At 39.5% G+C, this 25818-nt stretch overlaps 1 long non-coding RNA gene across 1 annotated transcript in view; it reads left to right on the top strand.

Moving 5' to 3' along the window:
• The window catches only part of Gm15270 (predicted gene 15270), a 264116-nt gene that overhangs the window by 219553 nt on the left and 18745 nt on the right, over window positions 1–25818 (top strand). The window lies entirely within an intron of this gene.

Here is a 25818-nt window from a genome sequence, read left to right as displayed (position 1 = left end):
TGGCATGATGGTCACAGACTCCAATCTTATGGAAGTGTGAGCCCAACATTAAATATTTTCTTTTATAAGTTTCCTTGGTCATGGTGTTTTGTCACAGCCATGGAGAAGTAACTAAGGCAGTGTGTGTGTGGGGGGGGGGGGGGGGACGGGACAACGACGACGACTTAATGACAGAAGCAGGGTCCCAGACATAGAAAGACCTCTAGAGCTCCATGATTTGACTCAGAAGGAATATATAGTGGTCAGGACGAAAGTGGCTTCATCTGATTCAAGTTGGTTCTATTTTATCTCATGTTAATATCAAGGCTCTCAGAAACCTTCATCAGGGTCTGGTTGTGAAGTTCTGCATCTCATTCTAACTGTTTTATTAGTTTACACAATGTAAGGTGTCTGTGCATGGAAATCTAATCCAGGATAGCTAGAGGCAGTCACAGCAATTACAACTCATGAGAGTTTCCTGTCAAGTGGAATCTACAGTGTGGAATACCATCAATTGTGTACAAGTCAAATGAAGCAGAGCTCTCCCAGCCAATCCCTGCCCTAGTTCCTAACTCATATCTGACTTTAAGATGCAGTACAATGGGTGCTTTAGGCCACTATGCTAAAGAATCATCTGTCATGGAGCAATGGCTCAATAGAGCCCTAACTTTCCATCTCCTCACTTTGAAATTTTTGATGTACTACCATTTTTATGTTTTTTCTTTCCTGATGCCACAACCTGGGTTAGCTATTCCCTGTATAAAGTGGCCTAGAGGCTTCGAGGCTCATTTATTATATTAGGATTTTATATGTGCTTATTCTTGTCTGTGACAGTCTTAATGATGGCAAAGACTATATCTGAATTGTTTCTCACTATGCTTTCTGAACTAGTAGCATCTTGTAGATTGTGTGTAATCAATAAACCACTGAATTTCTATACCTGTTTCTATGTGACCAAACTTTAATCTCTGATTGCACTACCCAGAAACCCCTTGCCTGTTAAATGGTCATCTTATAATAAAGTCAGCTAGATACGATGCATTTCAGTAAAGTGTAAGGGCAGCAGGTGTTGCCTAATCCATTTAGCCACCTAAGGTACAATGTATTTGGAGGATTAAGAAATAATTATGTGTCAAGAAGTATAGCCTAGTGATAGTATCCTAAGCATAGACGGTAGGGAGAAGAAAAAGGAAAGAAGGAAGAGGAGAGAAGAAGGAGAGGAGAGGGGAGAAAAGAGGAGAAGGAAAAGAAAATAAAAGAAAAAGGAGTAGAAAACCACTATGGAAATAAGAACTTACCTTTAAATATTCAATTGGCTCCATTTTTGTTTTTGTTTTAACTTTCATTAATCAAAGTTGAGTGATCTCAGATTAGTGCTGACCTTACAACTTCTATGGTTAAGAAGAATATTAAGACTATGAAGATCCACATATAGAAAGTCTGCTTTATAAATGGAGAAAAATGCTTTCCCGCGGACTATAAATAAGACATCTGTGAATTGGCAAATGTTCCCACAAACAAGTTCATTTCATAACAGTAAAACTGTCAAGAACACGTTTATACTGAAAATATACAACTAGGAAAGTTTTACAGGAGGCAGATGTCATGGAAGGCAACAAGTTGGGCCAAGTGACCCAAAAGATGGAATTTTTATAAAACAAATAGAGGATCCAAACACACACACACACACACACACACACACACACGCACACGCACACGCACACGCACATGGGGGTATGAACGCACATGCACATTGTGTTTGTGGGGGTATGAACACACAAGCACACACAAACCTTATGTTTCTTTGTAAATTCCCACAAAGGAATACATTCTAGAGGTTTCTAACCTACACTGGGGAGTCACCTAGGAAAAGGCTGAGAGTTTTCTCAGGCCCAGGCTTCAGCTGTCACAGGTAGGAACTTCAGTTCAGCTCCCTACTCTTGCCTGTTATTTACAACTTCTAATTGTCTGCTCTTCTGATGGCCAAGCATGAGTGGGGAGCCCCTTGGGTTCCCCCTCACATAGCAGCAGTCCCACAGAGTGTTTTCCCTGCGGTATTCTGTAGAGAATGAAATGCCAACCCTCTGACGTCCTCGTCAAAGCTCCGTGTTTCCTACAACACGCTCAGGACCAAGCATTTCCTGTCAAAGCAAGGTTCAGAATGGGCACTGGGCCAACATGAGTAATTGCATTTTTTCCTACTATATGAGAAAACATGTTATCTTTGTGTCATAATAATTTATTTTTCTATTTGCGTTTTATCATTTAGAGTGTCACTTTCATGTTGTATCATTTAAAGTTTATCCACCATCACCCAGGAAGGAAATCCCTCTTGGAGTCATGTGTTATTATTCAATTTTGCTTAAGGGTGAGATAATTTGACTCAAATGAGAAAAGAAGTACTACTCAGTAAATCAAGGATGTTTCACACACAGTTGTCCTGTCTTCTGTTGTTCATTTTGGTTTGTATTTTCACACTGTCTCATTAAGTAGGTGTCCTGGAAAGACAGTGGCTTTGTGCAGCCCAGGCAGGGCTTGAACTCACAGAGATCTTCATTCCCAGCCTCCTGAATGTTGAGCTTAGGGACACAGCCCGCCATACACAGCAGTCTCATTTTTCTCTATTTCAAATTTTGTGATGAGTGTGAGATTATAACTTCCTGCTAAGTTAGCTGAGGTGGCGCCGATGTGGGGATTATCGGCTTACATTTCTTATGAGTTCATTTGCGGTTCAAACAATTACTCATCGGGACTCAGCTAAACACCCAGATCACACTGAGCAGAGACAAACAACATGCTTTGTAAGTGCTCTGATCCAGATAAATACGTTTGAGGGGAGGAGGTGGGATACTTCTCAAAAGATTTGATTTTCTCTCTAAGTGACACAGCAATAATTTTTTTCTTGTAGTGGAAATAGTTTTTCATGTATCATGATTATGATTTCCCTTCCCCTACTCCTCCTGGCCACCCCCTTTCGGTCTCTCATTAGAAACAAACAGGGCTCTAGTGGGTAATAATAAAGAGTAAACAAAAACAAATGCATCAGAATTGGATAAAACAAACAAACAGACAAAAGGAAAAGAGTCTGAGAAGAGGCACAAGAGACAGATATAGCTACAAAGACCCACTCATTCCTACCCTCAGGAATCCCATAAAAATTCAAAAGCAAATGTCATAATATCCGCAAAGGACCTGTAGGATTAAAAAGAGAGAAAAATGAAATGTGAATGAAAAAGAGGAGGAAGGAGAGGAGGAAGAGGAAGAAGAGGAGGAGGAGAAAGAAGATAGAAGGAGAAGGAGAGGGAGAGGAAGGAGGAGGAGGAGGAGGAGGAGGAGGAGGAGGAGGAGGAGGAGGAGGAGAAGGAGAAAAGTATCAGAAAAAGCAGCAGCCCTGATATGACATTGTGAGACTAAGAACCTTCAAAGATACCGCTGAGTGAGTTTTCTGTTGGCCATCTACTGGATGTCATGTGATCTACCCTTAAGAATAGTTTGTTTTGCCAGGCAGTGGTGGCGCCTTTAATCCCAGCACTTGGGAGGCAGAGGCAGATGGATTTCTGAGTTTGAGGCCAGCCTGGTCTGCAAAGTGAGTTCCAGGACAGCCAGGGCTACACAGAGAAACCCTGTCTCAAAAAATCAAGGGGAAAAAAAAAGGAAAAGTTTGTTTCCCAAGTGAGACTTCCTTGTAGAAAACTGTTTTCATTTGCTAGTGGTTATCAATTAGATACCTTCTTCTAGGTCAGGGATGAGGCTATGTGTTCACTTTGTCTTTCTGCTCTAGGACCCCATCTGGTGCAGACCAGTCTCTGTTCGTATGTTTGTCTGTTTTGTCTGGAAGCCATGGTTTCATTGATGTCAGCCATCACTCAGGCTCTTGCACCTTTCCTGCCTCCTCTTCTGCCTTGTTCTCTGAGCCCTGAGGGCGCATCCTGTTTAGGGCTGAGTGTTTCGAGATCGCTCACTCTCTGCACATTTTCTGACTGTGAATCTCTGTATTTGTTCCCATCTACTACAGGAGGAAGTGTCTCTGATGATGGCTGAGCAGGTCATTGATCTATGAGTATAGCAGAATGTCACCAGGGATAATTTTATTGCTGTTACTTTAGTAGAACTGCAGCATTCTGTTTTACCCTAGACCCCTGAGCTATCTAGTCTCAAGTTCTTGTTCACCCAAACAGCATCAGATATGGGTTCCATCTTGTGAGTGGGCCTTAAGTCAAATCATACATTGGCTGGTTATTGCCACAAACATTGTGCCACCATTGCATTAGCATGTTTTATGCAGGATTATAGAGCTAAGGGTTTGTAGCTGGGTTGGTGTTTACCTGTTTTCTTTGGTAGAGTTCAATATACCTTCCTTCCTGGACCAAAGATGCTAGCAGGAAGGGGTGAAGGCTTTATATAGGAACCAGCTTGACTTCCCCATGTTCAGTGAGTTGTGTAGGTCTTGTCTTCAGCTATGGGGCCTTGTTATTAGTTGGTGGGACAAAAGCCATAGGCTGGGCAAGAGCCTGGGTTGTTTAGGGATTCTCATGGAACCCCTTTGGCTAACAACTCAATTAGGTATCACCCATTTCTGGTAGCGGAAGTTTCATTTAGTAACAAGAGTTGTCCAGGATTTTTCTCCCCCATTATGTGGTGGAGATTTACACAATCTTCACATTTGAATATATTTTAGGAAGCTTCTACTATATTAGGATTCCATACTACCCTTCAAATGAATCTTAATCTTATCTGTCTCTCCCTATATTCCCTCCCTTGTTCAAGAGAGTGAGAACCTCTTCCTTCCCCTACTTGATCCTCTCATTCTACCCTCCATTTGTCCAACTATAAGTATCTATTCTATATACCTTTCCCTGGTAATCTATCTGTTACCCCACCCCCACCCCCATTCCATTTTCCTACATTTAACCTATGTGGTTTTATTGCTTGTATCTTGGTTTTCACTGACTTAAAAGCTAATATGCATACTGATTGATGTTAGTCATAGATACTGCAATAGAAAGAAAAGCTCACTGTCATTGTTAGGGTTTCATTGCTGTGAAGAGACATCATGGCCACAGTAACTTTTATGAAGGACATTTAATTGGGGCTGGCCTACGGGTTCAGAGGTTCAGTCCATAATCATCAGTGGGAGCATGGCAGTATCCAGGTAGTCATGAGGCTGGAGGAACTAAGAGTTCTAACTTTTTCAAAGGCAGCTAGGATGAGGGTCTTAAAGTCCATGCCCACAGTGACACACCTACCCAACAAGGTCACAACTATTCCAACAAGGCCACACCTCCTAATGGTGCCACTCCCTGAGCCAATCATATACAAACCATCACACTCACCAAGATGCTAAGCCTTCATTTTCTGAAGGAGCAGAGGAGTACAGCCTTGTGGGGAAGACTGACAGCCAGCACATACTAGTTGCTTTATTCAAACACCTTACAAGGTTAATTGGGGCTGGGAAAGTTTCTAGCTACCAAAGTTATCTTGCCCTTTGGTGCTCATGAGAGCAGACATACAAATCTCAGTCCCTTTTAACCATGGCTAGCCATAATCAAAAGTTTAAACTCCAGGATTGCCCTGAGGGTCTTAAGACCAAGATTAGTTTAGCTGCAAGCTCTCACATAGCACCAAGAACAGACCTTCCAGAGAGACAACATTTTATCAAGGTTCAAACAATCTCATAATAATTTCTCAGGTCCTGCTGATTGACCAAAACATTGCAGAGGCTTTGCTGAGACATTTCTCTCAAAGCCAGATACATAGGCTTTATTATACATTTCATTTAAAGCCAGACATAAAGGCTTTCTATACAAATCACTGCATATGTATGTGTGTATAAATATATATATATATGTGTGTGTGTGTATGTGTGTGTATGTATGTATGTATATATACACACACATATATACACATATACACACATGTATATACATGTATGTATGTATGTATGTATGTATATATGTGTGTATATGTATGTATGTATATACACACACATATACACATATACACACATGTATATACATACATATATACACATACATATACATATACATATATGTATATGTATATATTCTGTCTTTCTAGATCAGGGATCCCTCGCTATTTTAGTTAAGGTTTCCACTGATGCAACAAAACACTATGACCAAAAGCAAGTTGGGGAGGAAAGGGTTTATTTGGCTTACACTTCCACATTGCTGTTCATCATTCATGGAAATCAGGACAGGAACTCAAAAATAACAAGAACCTGAAGTTAGGAGCTGATGCAGAGGCTATGGAGGGGTGCTGCTTACTGGCTTGCTTTCCCTGGCTTGCTCAGCCTGCTTTCTTATAGAACCCAGAGCAGAGATGGCCCCACCCACCATGGGCTGGACCCTCCCCCACTGATCATTAATTGAGAAAATGTCTTCCAGCTAGATCTCATAGAGGCATTTTTTTTTTCTTTCTGATGACTCTGGCTCGTGTCAAGTTGACACACAATGTCAGTCAGTAGACCACTAAGGATAATTTTTCTCTAGTTCCATCCATTTACCTGAAAATATCATGACTTCATTTTTTAATGGTTGTGTGAGTCCTTCACTGTGCAAATGGATGACATTTTCTTTATCCATTCATGTACTGGCAGACATGTGGCTTGTTTGCATTTCTGGCTATTGTGAGCAGCAATGAGCTTGGCTGAGCAAGTGTCTCTGTATAGCATATAGAATCCTTTGGATATGTGCCCAAGAATAGTATAGTTGGATCTTGAGGTAGGTAGATCAATTCCCATCCTCCTGAAGAAGCAGCACACTGACGTCTGGAGTGGCTGTGCAAGTTTGCACTTTGACCAGCAGTGAAGGAGTGCTGCCCTTACTCTTCATTGTCACCAGCATCAGCTGTCACTTGTGATCCTAGGCATTCTGATAGATATAACATGGAATCTCAAAGCAATTTTGACCCGCATTCCCCTGATGGCTAAGGATGTTGAATATTTAAGTGTTTCACAATCTTTTGAGTTTTTCCTCTTTTGAATTCTCTGTTTAGGTCTGTACCCCATTTTTAAATTGGGTTATTTGTTTTCTAGATACCCATATTTTTTTTTTGAAGTGTTCTCAAATAACAGCAGCCAAGAACAGCCACATTTTCCTTTAATATGTATCTCTCCCAGATAAGTGTAACATTCTGTTTCCATCCAGGGTGAGAAGATGGGAAAAAATTTAACCAAGAATAGAATGATTGATGAGAGCTATGTTACAAGGAAGTTTGTTCTCTCACTTCAGTGAAAAAAAGAACACGTATGTGATATTTTCAGGTAGCAACAGAAATAGGAAGGGAAAGGGCTGGCATGGGAAGGGGCGAGAAGACAGAAAGAAAGGATAAGAGGCTTTGCCTGGCACTGGGCAAGTAGCTCAGCTGGGAAGCTAAAGTGGACCCTGGTGAGCTAATGTCTAATACCTTTTCTGCCATTACATCTCTCCATTCAGTCCATTTTTGTCCAGGAATAAATTTCCTTGCAGGTAGCTAAGTGGGTAGTGCACTTGCTGTGTACAGCATTCTGATGCCCAGCAGTCAATAGGTGTTACACAAGGTGCCTACCTCCCTGCCTATAACTGCAGCACTAGCATTCAGGAAACAGAGGCCGGGCATCCTTGGAAGAAGCTGGCTAGCTAGACTGCTGAACTGGTTAGCCCTGGCTTCAAGTGAGAGAGAGAGACCCCATGTCAGCATACACAGTGAATAGCCATTAAGAAAGACTTCCAGTGTCAACTTCTGACCTCCAAATGTATGTGAACGCATACACATACAGGCATACACACACAGTGTCACACACTCATTCTCAGACACACACACACCACAGACACAGATGTGTGCACACACTCAAACTCAAACACACACACAAAACACACTTACACACATATTATTATATATTATGTATTACTATGTATCATGTATTATGCATCATGTATTATGTATCATATTATATAAACTATATTATATGTATACATATTATATATTATACAGTACATATCATATATTGCACATCATATTGTATATTATATTACATATTACATATTATTATCTATTACCTATTACATATATTACATTATAAATGTTGTATTATATATCATACATTATACTATATACTGTATATTATATATTATGCAGTATGTATTAATTTATATATCATATATAGTATGTAGTATATTATGCATTATGTAGTATATAGTATATATAAATATATATTATATGAGTACACTAATATAATACATATATTGGTGTATATACATTTTATATTATATATAATATAGTATATATAATAATATATAACTAACAAAGAAAGTAAGAAAGAAAGAAAGAAAGAAAGAAAGAAAGAGAGAGAGAGAGAGAGAGAGAGAAAGGAAGGAAGGAAGGAAGGAAGGAAGGAAGGAAGGAAGGAAGGAAGGAAGGAAGGAAGGAAGGAAGAGGGAGGTCCAAAGTGAGAACCCAGAAGAGATAAAGGGAAACAAACATGACATTTGCAGCTCTGCAAGAAGAGCTGGTATGAGCACAGTTCCTATAGAGGCACATTTACAAAGTTGTGAGGAGAGAGATTGATTCCAAAGCTGTGCCCCTTTCTTCCCTCCTCCTCATGAGGAAACGAAAGGAATGACACAGACTCTTGCACATTAGTCTTGTGCGCCCACAAGAAGAGCCACCAATGACATTTCGTGTCTGAGATGTGAGCATGTGTGTTCCTACACTCAAACCACAAGCAGAATTTTTTTCATTTGCATCTGACATTTTCTCACCACGATAGACTAAATCTTATTGTTAATATGTCAAAGACAATGATACACAGTAAAATAGAAGTCACTCAAATGATGGGCACATGCCCACAAGATGAGGTCATTGGTATGAATAATCTCACTGGCCTGATTCACTTTTTAAAACAAAACCTGACAATAGATTTGAAATAATTGAAGCAGCTGTGTAAAGAGCCAAGACCAAACTCATAATTATAACCACTCGTTTTTACCACGTGCCAAGAGAGAAAGGTTTCTCTCCCATAAGCATGACCTTTAAATTCTCAGCTCTGTTGGACATCTCACACTTCAAAACCCCCACCAGTACTCTACAAAGAACAAATAATAATCACAGAAAGTGTCTGTTCTGTGGTAAAGCAAATTCCTGACAGGTTCCTCCCTAAATAAAAATAAATGGAATGACTCGCGTAAAATTTATGTGGTCCACACAGAAATAGTTGGACTTCATCAGGACCTCAAAAATGTCTGGTGAAAAACACAGGAACCGCATGGGAATGAGCTTCCTATTGATGAGACCTTTCGGGTTGAGGAATCCCCTTCAAGAGGAGCAAAGGGCACTGTCACTGCTGGAACCTTTGAGAAACATACCGAATACTGAACAGTAAAAGCAGCAATGACAGAGGGACAAAAGTCCACCTCGTCCCTAAATCCTCAGACTCTAAGAGACCCACATAATACTATATTTTTCTTTCCTATCTAAAACTGTTTTTCTTAAAATCGGCAATAGGTTTGGGTCTTTGTTTCTTGGACCCATCAAGTTTTTAAAAGTAGTTATTGAAATGTAAAGAAAATGTTCATTTGATAACCTACTGTCTTCAAACCCAAATCCCAGGGGTATGTTCAGCACTGGTTCCTAATCTACTGTGGGCGACAGGCTTAGATGGGCTGCTTCATTTGACCTTGGTGATGGATAGCCCAGAGATTGGATGAAGTTCAATCAAGTTCAATCAATTTTATTCTATTTGTGCCACCATCTGTCAAACCATGTTGACATTTAAGAAAGTAGTATGTATAGATGGTAATATTAACAAACATCTAGGATGTATTTAAATTTGAATGATTGAAAGAACCAAGCTTAGTCCCAAGATGACTGAAATTGAAGTCGATTGTAGAAGTAAAACTAAACTTTGAAGATGTTGGTAAGAGCAATGATGTGCTATACGGTTGCAATGCATGAAAACTGACCTCATGCTTAAAACCAAAGCCGCAAACGACATCATCTGTGCTCTTAGCATTACTTCACCAAGTAACTTCCATCAATCAGAATACAGCTGCCTCTGTGACAAATATACGTAGTGAACACACTTCTACGTAAAGGCTTAACACTATCCTATGACATTTTTCAGTACGTCTCCCTTCCTAGGCTTTGGAAATGGAAATCTCTCACATGTGAATCTCAGGTTCTCAGTCAGTTCTTTTATAAATTTTAATGATCACACAGTTCCTAAAGAACTGGACATTCAGTGTCTGTTTAACTTCCTGCTTCTTTTTGATGTCTATGAAAGAAGTACAGAAGGATGGAGCTAAAGTAATCAGTATGAACAATAGATATGTGCGCGCACGCGCACACTCACAAACCACAAACACTAATCAATTGTTGTTGCCTGTAGAACTATCTATGACTCCCAAGTACCTTCATGGAAGCCTTAACAGGTCAATAACCAGACTGCAAAATTAGGAATGTGCTTATATAGTTAGGCAGGGAGAACGTGATCGAGATAAAAATAATAGACATAAAGGACAGAGGTAATATAAACTAAGATGTTTCTGCAAAGAAGTATGGTCTACTTGATTTAATTGATCACGAGGTTGCCATGGCTTCATTGGCAGCACTTACTCTCAGTTGTTTCTAGGGTTTTAGATATATTTTCTGTGGTTGCACTGTGAGTCTCTTGGCAGCTGTCCACCATGGCTTTGGGTCAATGAGGTGGTTCTTGTGTTGCTCACAAGGTATTTATGCGACTCAAATGTGGTCTGTGCATAACTGATGTGGTCTGCGCATGCCTCGAGGATCTTTATTTTATGTTTCAAAGGGAGATTCATTGAAGGCGACTGTCTGTGCAGAGTTTGAGTTTTTCTGGTGGTCTGTAACCTTTAAGATAAGTCTATCAGTGGGGACAGCAGCACAGCTTGTGATGGCACGTTGACAAAGGTACTTTGTCCCTGCAGTCATTTCATTATAAGGCTACTTTGCCAAGGAGTCTGAGACCACCTACCTGCATACTGAAAACACAGCTGACATCTGTCTCTGACCCAGACATATGCCCTCTAGACTTCTCTGTAGCTGAAAGGAAAACATCGCAGCCCAGGCCAGAAGAAAACAAGCACTTTCCCCTGCTCTTTCTGTGGGAAGGAGGAGTTGAAACCCAAGTTAATATATTTGAACCATCTAGGGAGAAAAACAACAGAGTTCTGAACACCAGTGAGCTCCCTTCCCCTTCGGAATGTTGCTTGCAGAAGGCTTACAAAGAAAACTTCTGCTGTAGCAGCAAACAGCAAGTGCAACCTGTGTTATGTGAGACCTTAATTCCCTGGGGCTGGGGAAAGAGGAAGAATCAGGTCCCTATATTCATGAACTGTTTTCTTTAGTTTCTGAGACTGTTTACACAGCAGGTTTTAAGAACTCCATTAGGAATCTGCTTTCCTGCTTGATACAGTTACCATAAGCCCACCAGAGGACAGTTAAAAGAGACAATTTGTTACAGGTAACATCCGGAAGAGTTGATTTGTTCTTTTTCATTTTGTTTTTGTTTTTGTTTTTTTTTAAACTAGTGATTATAGTGTGATTTTTGCCTACTCAGCCTTGTTAAAATTGCCCTGCATACATAATGTGATTATGTCTCAATGCCTTCTTCTCATGAACCTGCATTTGGTAGAAGATATCTGATTCTACTGGAACGCACTTTGTAAAACCATTCGCTAATGTAAAGCCTTATAACCTGATAGTCCTGTAAACTGCCTTGTCCACAAATTTTAGTCACTAAATTACTAACAAATTTAATGCACTTATACCAAAATAAGGAAGTCCCAGGCTACTTAGTAATTTTTGCATGATGTTCTCCTTCCACTAAGTACAGTTTCTACTAAGCCTACTTGATTAAGATTGGACTTTAGAACTCTGGCTCTCTGGTTATTCAGGGTATCAGCATCACTGAGACACACACTGTATGGGGTGGAAGCAATGGCACAGTTGGTAAAACACTGGCTGTGTAAGCACCAGGACCTGAATTTGGATGCCCAGCACTCTCATAAAAGGCTAAGGCCTGGTCCTACACTTCTGCGACCCTAGCTCTGTAGAAGAGGAACCGAGTTAGGTGGATCCTCAGAGACCACTGGCCAGCCATTTTGCCATTCAGCGAGCTCCCTTTCAGTGAGAAACTGTCTCAAAATGAAATGTGAAGAGCAGAAAGTGCTAGCCAAAGGCACAGGATGTCAGCCTCCGAACTCTACATATATGAGCACACACGTGTGAACATACCTGAATGGATGCACAAACATAAACTACATAAGTACACGCAAAACGTGCAAATAAATAAACAGGATAATAAGTACTCCTTGTGTCAAGTTCCAGACAATCTGGGACAAAGTTCTTATGCAGTCGCTATTGCTCTTGCCTATTTCACGTAGAGCCTTTCAGTGTGCTCCGTTCAAGTCTCCTTTAACTAATTTAAATTATAAGTAGAATTGTACTGGCTGTTTCAGGACATGAGTTGGGAGTTTAAATACACTCCTATAGATATCGTCTGCTCTGGAACTGACAGCTAACATCTAGATATAACTGTACCTAAAATGATTACGAATGAGTTCCAGTTCCTTTTGAGTGCCAACCCAATGACTATTGCCGTTTACTTTTTAGTCTGTAAACCTACACCATAACTTTATAAGCATTTCACTGATGAATGGCAGACAGGAGCAAATACCTTGCCTAAGGCAGATTGCTAGTGGGTGGCTGGGTTTTGATGGAACCCAGGATTGTTCATGTTCTCAGCCACTAAGCCAACACCTACTTAGATAGGCTGCTGATTATTGGATTAGCTTTGAGACGTAGACTATATTATTCACTGGGACTATCCAAATTACAGGGATATTTAGCATTTGTTGCTTGGTTCTGAGAGTAACTCAATATCTCTGGAATACCCACATATTCCTCATGTCAAACAGGCATGTTCTTCAATGGTCAAACAACTATATATGTGACAACTTGGTGGTAACTGTGCATCAAAGTAAGGTGTATGAAAATTCTGTCTGAGATTTGGTCATGTGTAAGAGTTAGTTCATTCTATGGCATGAGTGGATAACTTCAAAGACAGCTTATTCCAGAACCAATAGAAGACGAAGTACAAACTGTAACATTGGCTTTTAACTTGTCCTAATGACAAGGTATGGGTCATACTATGGCTCCTTTCACTTTTCAATCTAGTGTGACCATGGCCACCATGTTGTCCCATAGATGTAATAGAGACACCCAGCTGTAATTCCTATGTATAAATTGACACTCCATCTCGTTTGACCTCCAACCTCTGTATGGTTTTGGGGATTGACTTCTTCAGGAATCCTTCTTCCCTGTTAACAAATAGCACAGTGATGAATAATTCGTTTTTTAAAGGGGCAACTTTAGCCTGGTGCCTCAACATTTGCATAAATAAGATTAAATATACTCTGATTTGCTAACACAGTCTGAGGCAATCTGTTAAGTGAGCAATTAATTAGTTGCCCCATCTAACAATCAAAACAACTGATGATTTCCCAGAATTATTGAATAAATCACTAGAAAATGTAATATGCCTCTGAGCTAAGCCGACAAAAACAGCAACTTGTAAATAAGAATGATTGATAAAGGGATAAATACAGGCAAAGGGCAGGCCTAGATGTTGAGGTCAAAGGACAAGTTACGAATGTCTTGTAGACAGGTGCACATTGGTGTATCATTCATTTATTTTTGAATTTTGACAAAACAGAGAGAAAAGGTTTTATGTTAAAGAGCTTTTTAATAATATGTTTCCCAGAATGTCTAAAAGAGGATTTTGTATAACTGAAAATCATTTCTCTTCTTTGATTTTTATGTCCTTGAAAGAAATAAGCAAATTAAGTGTCAGTTACAGCTAGTGTGTGCTCATGATATGAACTCCATTAGAAAAGACCCTGTCTTCTTGCCTTAAACTTTGTCCGCAAACATTAGATATTTTCTCAAGGATTTACCAGCTACATATAAACAAATGGGAATTTGAAAGTAAAACCCTTTTAAAGCTTTGAAAAGTTGAGAAGACTGTTAAATGAACTTTTAGGATACTTATTTTTAAAAGTACAAAACCCGTTTAAGCTGGGCATGGTGGCACACACTTGAAATTAGAGAGTTTAGGAGGTTAAGCCAGGATGAACACCACATGTCAGGGTCAACCTGGGCTACATAGTGAGTTTAAGTCTAGCCTAGGTTACATAGTGAGACTTTATCTCAAAAAGCAATGTGTGTGTGTGTGTGTGTGTGTGTGTGAGAGAGAGAGAGAGAGAGAGAGAGAGAGAGAGAGAGAGAGAGAGAGAGAGAGAAAGAGAGAGAGAATTAAAAATGTATTTATTATAAGGCAATATTCATTTCTTTTACTAATATTTGAATTGAATACATGTTTTGCATATCACTCAAATATTTTTAAAGCTTCAAAATGCTGCAATATTCCTTGCAATTTCAGAATCAGAGATCTTTTTCGAGACTGTATCTTATTATAAACTTGTGTTTGGGGTCAGAAAGTAAAAATTATTGAACCGTAATTCTTGCAGTGTCTGTAAATCCTTTTCAAAATGGCTAGTGATGAAATAATTTGAAGTTTTGAAGCCAAGTGAGTCAACTATTCCCTGAAGTGTAAATGTTCATCTGGGCGAGATCTTTTCCTAAATTGGACCTCAGCCATAGTGCTGGTCCCAGAAACAGTTCCTTTTCAAATAAGTCATTGATCAACTACAAACAAGTCTGCAGACTTCTGGTGGACATAGGGTTGTTATTTCCCCTCCCCAGGCAAACAACACCTTCCACCAATACTCTCCTCTGGACTGTATGTAGAGTGTGCACATCTTTGCTTGCATTTAAAGTTGTAAAGAGCGTTGGAAGATGTCTCAGTTGTTTAAAGACATGGACTGTTTTTCCAGAAGACAGGAGTCCAGTTCCCAGGACCCACAGCTGGTGGCTCACAACTGCCTGTAACCCCAGCTCTCTGGGATCCAGCACCCCTGGTCTCTCCAAGGACCTTTCACTCGTGTGCTTGTACAGACAGGCAGAAACAAACGTGTGTATGTAATGAAAAGCGTCATCATAAACCTTTAAAGTTGTAAAGCAATTGTTTGAAACCCTTAACACAAATCTCTTTCATTCACAGAGATAATTAAAATAGAAGATCCCTTGAAGGCTATGAAAGCAGACTCATGCCCACCTGATCCATGTACATCTGTGTTATTGCCCACAGACTTGTTGTTGAGGTCACTCGAACCTCAGGAAATACTCGGTGATAGTTAAACCTTGTCCAACTCACTTACAAGGCAAATTAGAGATTTCTTCTAAACCTTGAAACAGTAGTCAATTTATAAAAAGTGTTTGTTTTAATGAAGAACTCTATTACAAAAATATCTTTAAGATGTGCTTAAGTCAATATTTCTGTGTATGCTATAAATAGATTTATATGATTCTGATGTCTGTGTGTATGTGTGCTTTAGATTTATATGCTATTTAAATCATACATATACATGTTCTATAAATAGAATTGTTATTTATATGTAAGTTACATATGAGTTAGTGTAAAATTGTCATAATTTCAGTAAATTATATACATTTTCACCTCATAAAAAGTGTTGAATACAATTTTCTTGGGTTAAATTACTAATAGAACAAGAGTGGCCAGAGCACTGGTTTATGCACAATTGCACATGTGTAGTAGAATTTTACCACCATCTTTGCCTGATGAGGTAGGCAGTGCTGGCCCCTAAATACCATGGAGGTCACTGAACAGAGGAATCTCAGCCAAGAGTGCTTGCTCTGGGAGTATGGGTTTGACCTTCCTGTTGTCATAGCATCAGAGTTTTGAGACTTTTTCCCTGCCTGCTCACTTATGATGAGAAGTGTACTTTTACATTCTTGAGAGACAGTCTCATGTCGTCCAGGTTAACCTCCACCTCACTAACTAGCCAAGAATGGCCTTGAACTGCTGATCCTCCTGCCTCCATTTGCTGAGGAAAGGAATTACGGGTGTGTGTCATCACATGTGATTGACATGGTGCGAGGGATTACATCACATTCAGAGCTTGTTTGTGTGTTAGACAAGGACTCTACCAACTGAGTCTCTTCCCTCTTCTGGACAAGAGATTTCAACAGTTACATAGCTAGGTTGCTATGAAGTACTAACTCTGATAATGTTTTCTTCACTATTGTGTCAATATTTGTAAACTTGCATTTCTTTCTAATAAGTGCTATATTTAGACTTAGGAGACAGAGCCTAAACTTAGGGACCAGAGATCCAACTAACCAGTAGTGTGTAGTCTACAACCCACATTACTCCTTTGCCAGCCATTCCCTTTAGTGAAATGGTCCAGAATAAAACTATTTCTGTTATTTCATCCTAGAGGTTTCTTTACGCTAATAACAAGGTTAAATGGAATAAAAATAAAATAGCTCCCCCATACCTTAGCTTGACTCCATCCCTTCTGTATGATTGAGCCCAACCATTCTTGATTGTACTTTTAACCTATTAACATGTGCTATGCAATCTATTAATTTATATAAAGTTCCATTATGGTTTGGAACTGGAGACATGGCTCACTGGTTAAGAAAGCTTGCTCTACATGTCAGGTAGCTCACAACCACCTGTAACTTCATCTCCAGGGAGGTCTGATGACCTTTTCTGGCTCTGCAAGTAAACACAGAGATACACACATACACACACACACACACACACACACACACACACACAAAGAGAGAGTGAGAGAGAGAGACAGAGAGAGAGAGACATGCACAAACACACATGTATGCATATTCACATAAATTTAAAGTAAAAGTAATAAAATAAAAACATTATGCACCATCCATCCAGTCCTCTGACTGAGACTACATCACACACCTCTGAGGGAGTGCTCGCATCTCCACGGGTACCTCTCTCCTGGCCTTCAAGATACCAAGTTTGAAACTCCAACCATAATGAGATATAACAGCTTCTATCATGCTAGTGTAAAATGGTAAGTCAAGCAAAATAATATATATTATTATGTTTTATAGTATACTGAATAAGTAATATTATACTTTATTGTGTACCTAAGCTATACTTAATTTTCCTTAAATTCTTAATCATATACTTTTTTATCTTTATATTTTTTTCAAGGTTTAAGAAAGTTATTACCACTGGAATTAACCACATCCGAAGCATATTCATTTCAGTGAATTCTTATACAATCAGAGCAGACACTCAGAATACAAGCATGCAGCTTCATATACATGTTATGTTTGTACTGCTGAATATATTCATGCCCTTGCCCACCACCGAGAATGGAAACTCCAGGACAATTGGGACTAGAAAAACAATGATTTTATACCTTCTTTCATAACTCATGTCCATAAACTGCACTGAGTCCTTCCTCGTCCCTTAATCTTCAGCATTTTTATTCTCTTCTCTACATGTTATATTGTACACACATATTCATTTACTCACACACACACACACACGTTATTGGCTAATTAAGAGAGAACATGCAGAGTTTTTTCTTGCTAAAATTATGTTACTTCACATTTTACATACCCTAAATCTATAAATTTTTTAACATTCATAATAATGTTAATAATATATTTTTATTTCCCTAAGTTCTGATTTGTCTCACATTCTATATTCTTTATTGTAAATTTCTCTTTATAATAGCTAACAGGTCACTTGATCTCATTATTCTTTAAAAGAAATGTCTTCAGAAGAGTTGGATAATGTAATCAGTTATGAAAATATTCAAGTAGTTTCACATTATAAACATTCTGTTACTGATTTATGACTCATGGGATCATAAATAAGGCACACTTTGTATGAAGAGAGAGATCAATTAATCTCAGACCTTTCTCATCTCTTAACATTGTGGCATCTCTTATTAAAAAGATAGATCTGAGCTCATGTTAATGAACACCATAGGTTGAATATGATTGCATATGTAAGTAAATTTAAGAAAGCCTTATGTTACAGCAGATGACTGTGTGTGTGCATGTGTGTGTGTGTGTGTAACAGATGTGCATCTTGGTCTTTATGCTGGTTCTCCAGCAACTGGAGCAGGGGCTTACCCTGACCCTGTTTTCTGCTTGCGGATCATAACTGAACTGTCTTGTCTGGCCTCAGTGGGAAAGGATATGCCTGGTCCTGCAGTGACTTGAGTTGCCAGGGTGGGTTGGTAACCAGGGAGGCCTCCCACTTCTTAGATATGAAGGGGAGGGGGAGGAGAGGGACTCTGTGAGAGGGAACCTGGGGGGCTGAGATGGGGGTGTAAAGTGAATAAACTAATTAATTAATTAATGGGGGGAAAGGTAGATGACATTTTAAATGCCACCTTCTACAACTCCCCTAAGCCAGAGGAAGGGTCCAAAAGGTCGTTTTTCACCAAAGAAGGACCGTCTGAAAGCCATGTTTACAAACACATTCCTTTGCTGATTGTCTGCAGCCCTTGCAAGGTCAAAGCAAGAAGTCAGCAGGAGGCCGAGGCAGTGATGGGTGAATGAAGCCTTTCTCAGAGTTGGAGAGCCATCCTCAATGAGGCCACTCTTTCATGGGTGATGGAAAGGAATCTGATGATGCCTGTTTGTGCTGGCTGCCCATGTCCTGAAGATGCACAGGTCCAGAGAATGACAGAGAGTCATTTTTCCAGGCTAAGGCTAATTTGTGTTCCCATAACACTGTGGGAACATGAAAATTCAAGCCACACAAGTTTGTCCCAGGCCTGCAAATGAACAGCTCTCTGCTCTCAGAGATACAGCCCCTAAATCACCTCTCATCCATTAAAGATTCACTTAAAACCTTAAGAAAGAAAATGCTACACACACACACACACACACACACACACACACACACTAGTTGTTTATATAGGACTTATAGATGTCCAGAGATTTTGGGTACCACTGCTCAGTATAAGATGTTAACTCTCCAGCATTAGTTCTTTAGTTCAACTTTCAGAAAATATGAACTATAGCTATTGTTTACTGTTTCTACTGATTTTTGGATGCATACTATGCATGCATTTGTCATCTTCCTTAAATGACTTGTAGAGGTTGTTGACATTTTTTTTTTTTAGTATACACAAATATCTTTCCAATGATATTTGCACTTTTGGTTATTTCGAATAATTCCAATCATTAAGTGGAGTATGACTAGCCCTTGATAAAGAGCTTACTAGCTGCATGTGCCCTTTCCTGGGCAGGGAATAAAAAATGACAGCAGCTAGTCTCCTGTTAGTACTTAGCATCATGCCATGCACATTGATATTTTATGTAGATTCATTCACTCAAATGCCACAACCACCATATGACTTAGACACTGGGATGATTTTCACATTAAAGAAGAAACAAAGGTTAAGTAACTTGCCTCCTGCACGAAGCAAATGCATACAGGAAGTACTGACGCCTAAGCTGACAGGGATAATGAAAGTAGTTACATATCTTTCTGAGGTCACAGCTCATGTTTTAGATGGAAAAAAATATCTATAGAACAAACTATTGATTATGGCAGTATGGTGGACTAAGCTAACTTCTTACGGGCTTCCTACTGAAAACCCTAAAGGATGGATAAGACAAAGGTTCAAATAACCAGACAGTAAAGCCAGTCGTGAGCAAACGTCAGCTTCTGGATGAGACAGAACTAGAGTGGCGAGCTGAATTCGGATTGGGGCTTAAGTGTCCTCAGTAAAATCTGGACTTTGTACTTGCTTCTGTAGCTTCATGGCGCAAAAAAGCAGGATATAAAACTCACAGGCTAATCAACATTGTCAACATATAAAAATACATGCTGTACTTTCAGGGGAATAGGGAACTAGAAGGGAAAGTGCTTCCATGTATTCTGAGGCTGCAAAGAGATGCAGCTCACGAGCCTTAGTGCTCCTTGTGGGTAGAGAGCTGTGTCTTGGGAGGTTGTATGAAAGGTTCTATACCGTGCAGCCTCCCAAGTCAGTTTTCTACTGTGTAGGTCCCCCGAGGAGTTTTCAAACCAAGACCCTAAGATGGCAATGGGCTAACTGTATCCCTAGCAACAAATCCACAATCGTCTCTGGAGGAAATCCAAAAGCTAGAGCTCAATTCCCTAGGTAACACTCCAAAAAATTGTAGTCAAAACCAGTAAAACAGAATACAGTACAGAGTGAGAGAGCAGCCTGCCACTATGACACCAGGCTTTTATCTGGTAACGTTATAGACTAAATATGAAAGAATGTACTTTCTCCTTTGAAAATTATATATATATATAGAATTTGAGGAAGGATGAAAGAACTACTAAGCACAATTTCCAAAGGTAAAGATGTAGTGTCTAGAAAACAATAAAGGAATGGCTGTAAGCTGTCAACAGTAAATACTAAAGCTAAAGCGATCTTTCATTCAGTAGAATATAAATCTGAAAAACAAAATCCTGAAAATCAAGTATGGACTCAAGAACTAGAACCATTGAGGGAAGATTTCAGAGGCATGGAAGATAAAAAAAAACTTAGCATCCGTTAGACCTAGTGACCCAGAATCAGTTTTCCTGAGGAGATAAAAGAGTTCTTACTTTTCTGAAACTGAAAAATAATAACTCGGGACTTAAGCATCCAGTTGGATCCCATTTATGATAAATTAAAAGAAAACCTCACCTAGATATAACCATTAAATATCAATAAAGCATAAAAAAGGAATCAAGGTAAACAGTCAATAAAAATATTATGTTGGCAAAGGAAGAATCAAAAGAAGAGATAACCATGTACTTGCAGTAGGTAAGCTTTATCATATTGCAAAAGTTTATTAATATGTTGCATATAATATATGCAAATAATATATAAATAATATGTAACTTTAATCCTTATTATCAATGATGGTTCTTAAACACTTTAACCTCCCTTGTAGCCCACTGCCCACCAGAAGTAGTGGAAAAGAAAGAATACAGGGAAAGTGGACCTGTTTAGAAAGGCTCTTTGGGGCAACTCCCATCTGTGCTGTAGGGAAATCAGCAGTTCAGTTCACAGGTTAGCAGTGGGAGCTCCATTCACTCACAAACACTTCACAGATACGCCAGCAGTCCAGTTCAGTAGAGTTGGGATAACAAACACGAATCAGCAGTGGTGGCACAACCTAGCACAGACAGCCAAGCCGTAGCCTCAGCTCTAGTCAGCATGAAGGACCAGCTGGAACAGCAGAAGTGCCGCAGACCCTCTGGGCCCCTTTGTCTGCGTGGACCGTGTCTCTAGTCGCAGGTGGGCAAAGCGTCGGATGGAATTGACAGACAGATGCACGCAGGAGATGTTGTGTAGAATCTGAATGTAATTTGTCAAATCAAGCATCAAACTTTTTATACAGAAGACAATAGGGAAGTTGGGTGACATACCCACAAGGAACAAAGAGGTTACTCGATTCTTACATAAAACAGAGGAATGCAAACACAGAAGGTCTAACAGGAACCACCTGGGATAGAATTCATTATTAACAACTGGGATTAAAAAGGGCTCCACCTAAGATTTACTTAATCTTAGAAGCCAGGGTCAAGGGCTTCTTGCCCTTGCCATAGTTCCTATTTTAGTCTATTGTATAGTCCACCTTCCTCCTAGGCCATTGTAAATACGTGTGTATGGGTGTAACTCAGCTATAGTTCTAAGTCTCTATTCTGGTTTCTCCTTAGGTCTGAAACTTCCTTCTTCCTACGTGATGGTAAATTCCTGTGTAGGGCAGTGACCTAGCTTTTATTCAAAATGATAGTGTAATTCTGAATGTCACTGAATAGCAACATTCTTACTGAATTCCAAGCCCATGGTCTGCTCAAGGACTTTCTAGGACTGTTGGAACACTGGCGAAGGCTTTAGCTATGTCAGAATTCAATCTTAAAAGGCACTTATAATAGGATAATACTAAAAGAGAGCACGTGGATCCATACACTAGACTAACGCGGGAATGGAAAATTAATGTATGGGTTAGAGAGAACGCCAGACTCCAGGAGTGAGTTTCCATGAAACTCTTCTGCCTCGTGAGTAGCTTCCAAGCCTCAGCCTGTCAAGCTGACTCGACCAGAGTGCGTGGTGGCACAGAAGTTCTCTGCTGTGTTTCTCTAAGGGAAGGGAAGATCTGCAGAGAGGAGAGACCCACATGTGTTGCACAGCTAGCTGTACCAGCAAGCCAAGCTCTGTCTCTGTCACTCCATGGAGACCTATTTATACCCTCCAAACATCATGTGTCCTACACACGCCTTGCTTCAGCACGGGTCTAGCCTCAGCAAGTGCATCCAATCAGCCTGAGTCATTGGAAGCAGTAACAAACTGCAGCACACCACCAGAAGTTTTTTTGGTGTATTTCTTTCTTTGGAGTCCTGGCAAATGCAGCTCAACTATGCAGTGTAAGGTGGACAAATACATGCATGTTGTTAGTAAAGAATCCTTCATCACGTGTCCTTTCACGTGCCTGCTTTAGCAGAACATCCTCTCTCCTGTGTCTGCTCAGGGAAACATTCCTTCACCGGTCTGCCTTAGTCTTTCACCTGTGTCCACTGTATGAGGTTGCCCCAGCAAAACACCATCGAACTGATTTTCCAAAGAGCCCTTAAGTATCCATTTCAACAATATGCAAGACTATAGTAACTATATAAAGTGTCCTCCAATGAAGTTTATTTTTAAAATTTGGTACAGATTATAAAATGCATCAAGAAAACCTGTACAACAACTGAATTACCAGAGCTCATTGGGAGAAATAACACAGTTAGGATTTGGAAAAGTTCAACAAAATGCAACAGGTGTTTAAGAAAATAAATATCAGGATAAAGTTATAAGCCTTTCAGAAGTAACTTAGTGAGATGGCTCAGAGGGGTAAAGAGGTTTGCCATCTCAGTTCAACCTTAGGACAACATTTTGGAAGAAGATTACAGACTCCAGCAGGCTATCCTCTGACATCCACAGATATGCTGTGGCTCATGAGACTATATGTAAATACAGAGAATTGAATACAGACAAAAATAAATAAAAAAGTGTTTAAAAAGTTTTAAACCGATTCACTACATAAAACATTTATAACAAGCTTTAGTTAAAAAAATGACAGATAAATATATGACATGCTATAAAGAGGTATAAAATATAAATAATAAAGTAGACATAAACCTAAATTTATAATACAGATTAAAACTGAGTAATTTTCCAATATAGAGATAAATTTTTATTTTTATTTAAGTAAATCTAGCTGTATCTGGTAACTACAGCTGTAATCTACACACAAAGATTAAAACTCACAAGAAAATAAAATATATATTGGAAAATAATGATTAAATAAACATATGGAACTTAAAATACCCAAGATACAATTTACAAAACACATGAAACTCGAGAAGGAAGACCAAAGTGCAGATACTTCATTTCTCCTTAGAATGAGGAACAAAATACCCATGGAAGGAGTTACAGAGACAAAGTTTGGAGCTGAGACTGAAGGAAGGACCATCCAGAGACTGCCCCACCCAGGGATCCATCCCATAATCAGCCACTAAATGCAGACACTATGCATATGCCAGCAAGATTTTGCTGAAAGGACCCTGATATAGCTGTCTCTTGTGAGGCTATGCCAGTGCCTGGCAAATACAGAAGTGGATGCTCACAGTCATCTATTGGATGGAACACAGGGCCCCCAATGGAGGAGCTAGAGAAAGTACCCAAGGAGCTGAAGGGGTCTGCAACCCTATAGGTGGAACAACAATATGAACTAACCAGTACCCCCAGAGCTGTGTCTCTAGCTGCTGCATATGTAGCAGAGGATGGCCTAGTTGACCATCATTGGGAGGAGAGGCCCTTGGTCTTGCAAAGATTATATGCCCCAGTACAGGGGCACACCAGGGTCAAGAAGTGGGAGTGGGTGGGTTGGGGAGCAGGGTGCAGAGAGTGTATAAAGGAACTTCAGGATAGCATTTGAAATGTAAATGAAGGAAATGTCTAATAAAAATTGTTTTAAATAAACATATAGAAGCTACTTTAATACATCAGATAATATGGGTCTGAGGGTATTTATTGAATAAGACAAGCGGAATCAATTAATAAAGAAGACATGTTAATACCAAACTAAATTTAACCAAGTGAGACATTTTCCAAGAAACACCAGATGTTTGAGGAAAAGAGATGTTTTTTCCAAAGAACAAAGGATTTGAGAACATCCCTTTCCATGGTTGGCAACAGGACAAAAGTCAGCAGAAATCTATTTGAGTAATACTACCAAGAGAAAAGTTATGGTATTGTGACACGCGGCACATAGAGAATAACTATAGTTTGTAAAAATGTCTAAAAACTAACCACATACTGCATCTTAAATCGAAGTTTTCCAGTGTCAAAGAGTTGCTCTACTGATTATTGATAAGATCTGTACCATAAAGAGTTGCTGCTGTTTTTAACATCAGTGTTATGAAAAATAAACTTTTATCAAATTTAAAAATCAATCAATCAAATTTATCTCTCCAAACAGGAGGCTACCTGTGAAAATAGATTAATTCAGCTAGGTAGAAACATGAATATCTCACAAATATGAACTCAAATGGAAAATATATTTCAGAATATATTTCAGATGTAAAGGTCAAGCATAAATCCATTCATAGAACTAAAGAATGCATTGAAAGGTAAGAGAAACTAGTTACAAAGTAACATATTAATTCCCAGCATTGCATGAAAACAATTACAGCAAGACACGATTTAAAGATTCTTAACCTTCCCAATTCTGCAACCCTTGGATACAGTTCCTCATGTTGTGTTGACCTCCAACAATAAAATTATGTTCTTTGCTACTTCATAATTGTAATTTTGCTACAGTTATGCATCATAATCTAAATATTTTTGGAGACAAAAGTTTGCCAAATGGGCTGCAACCTACAGGTTGAAAAATACTGAGTTAATAACAGTATTTATTACCTCTCTCAATCTCTGTTGTTCCTGAATTTTCACAATGCAGAAAGACATTTTCCACAATTCTGGGACTTGAAAAACCAAAGAGTGTGTGGCCCTTTCACTCATGCATCTGTTATATGAAACCTGTTTTCTGCTCATTGGTTAGCAGAAGTTATCAGCCAGAATGACATGCAACCTCTCGATGTGTCCTTTCCATTTCTAGAGGCAGAGTTCTGAGTGCAAGCATGCTTAGTGGACAAGCCAGTCCTGATGAGTTAGCCTCTGAAGCAGTACTTCATCATCCCCAGGAACTATGTTGATTTGGGTTATCACATGCCCTTGTCCAGACTCAAGGAACAATAGACATAAACTCACTACACTTCTCTCAGGAAGAGAAGAGGGAATTCTGAAAGGGTTTGTTTTAGTCAGGGTTTCTATTCCTGCACAAACACCATGACCAAGAAGCAAGTTGGGGAGGAAAGGGTTTATTCAGCTTACACTTCCATACTGCTGTTCATCACCAAGGAAGTCAGGACTGGAACTCAAGCAGGTCAGAAAGCAGGAGCTGATGCAGAGGCCATGGAGGGATGTTCCTTACTGGCTTGCCTCCCCTGGCTTGCTCAGCCTGCTCTCTTATAGAACCAAGACTACCAGCCCAGAGATGGTTCCACCCACAAGGGGCCTTTCCCCCTTGATCACTAATTGAGAAAATGCCTTAGAGTTGGATCTCATGGAGGCATTTCCTCACCTGAAGCTCCTTTTTCTGTGATAACTCCAGCTGTGTCAAGTTGACACAAAACTAGCCAGTACAGGGTTCCTGGAAGTCTCTTAGGTACTAGCCTCTTAAAGCTAAAAAAGAGGGGTGTTATATGATCCTCCTTCCTTATCTATTCTGAATTCTGCCCCAATCCACCTCCCACTGATTGCTTAAAACTACCAAAGAATCAATATTGTTTGAAAATTAAACCTTAGTTCTCTATGTCCAAAGAGAATG

This window comes from Mus musculus, chromosome 10 (assembly GCF_000001635.26).
Source record: "Mus musculus strain C57BL/6J chromosome 10, GRCm38.p6 C57BL/6J".
Lineage (NCBI taxonomy): Eukaryota > Metazoa > Chordata > Mammalia > Rodentia > Muridae > Mus > Mus musculus.
The sequence above is the reverse complement of the archived record's forward strand: the minus strand, read 5'-3'. Positions and strand labels throughout refer to the sequence as shown.